General features: G+C 51.1%; 1 pseudogene; it reads right to left on the reverse strand.

Annotated features, from left to right (window-relative positions):
* Nucleotides 1-366: 366 nt before the first annotated feature.
* Nucleotides 367-907, reverse strand: LOC122736371 (annotated as a pseudogene).
* Between the last annotated feature and the right edge of the window lie 304 nt (nt 908-1211).

Consider the following 1211-nt stretch of genomic DNA (forward strand, 5'->3'; position numbering starts at 1 on the left):
TAGAGGGGAAAATTAAATTAAATCAAAAATGGGGAGAATTAAGGAGCACTTCCTCTTCAACCCAAATAGAAGAACTTGGGAAGTAGAGTGAAAGTAGACAGTCCCCTTAGCCCATCTCTTCACCACCTTCCCTCCTAGCTGGGAGTGAAGTCGTATCTGAGCTTAGCAACTAGAGAGGAAAAGGATCTCTGGCTTTTCCACTCAGTTTCTCAGCTGGTTCCCTCTCCCTCATCTTTGAGGGATAAGGATGGAGGAGGCTGTGTCTGACCTCAGCCAGCAGAAAGCAGAGACCTAGAAGAAAAGGTTTTGGGGTCCCCCAATACTGATTTCTCTCTCTTGTTGGGGGAGGGCCCTAAGAGTGGCAGCTCAGACACTGAGCAGCCAAAAAAAGAAGAAGATGGCGAGGAGCAGGAAGAGGGAGTCCTGCCAGCCAGAGCCTGGACATCCGGGTCCCAGGTCCATACCTGGGCCCCGGTAGAAAGGCTCATGGGCATGAAGAAGTTGTGAAGAAGCCAAAGGGAAAAGCGCCAACACCAAAAGAAAGGTGGAAGCCTCCAGCATCTCCGTATGTCTGGAATCCCCTTCTGCTTTCTGGGGCAGGCCTCTGGCCCTGTGGACGTGGTGGTGTTTTCAATCGAGGGTCCTGCTGTTTCTGGCTTCCTCTCCCATAGAGTGAGACAACCTTCTCCCAGCTTATTCCAGCCTTACACACAGGGCACTCTTGTCTTTCAGGCCGAGTCTCCAACCACTGGTGGAGACAAGGTCAGCAGTACAGGTGGCCGCACATACTGACCACCGCCTCCTGCGCTGTCTCCAGACAGATGTTACATTCGAAGGCCGCACCTGCCCCTCCCCGGTCGTGGTTTGGCCCTTCGGAGCCTCCGTCCTCCTTCCTGGTCGCTGCCATGGCCCCTCAACTGTTGCCCCCCCAACCCAGGTCTTCCCCCACTAAACACATACACAAACCCCTAATTTCCAATTCTTAGCCAAAACAAAAAGAGCTGCTATAAATATTTTTTGTAAAGATAGGTCTTTTTCTCTTTTGGGGGATGTCTTTGGGATATAAACCTACCAGTAGTATTGCTGGATCTAAGGGTATGCACAGTTGTATAGCCCTTTGGGTATAGTTCCAGATTGCTCTCTAGAACGGTTGGACCTTTTCACAACTCCAACAGTGGATTAGCATCCCAGCATTCCCACATCCCCTCCAA

This window comes from Dromiciops gliroides, chromosome 1, assembly GCF_019393635.1.
Source record: "Dromiciops gliroides isolate mDroGli1 chromosome 1, mDroGli1.pri, whole genome shotgun sequence".
NCBI classification, from domain to species: Eukaryota; Metazoa; Chordata; class Mammalia; order Microbiotheria; family Microbiotheriidae; genus Dromiciops; species Dromiciops gliroides.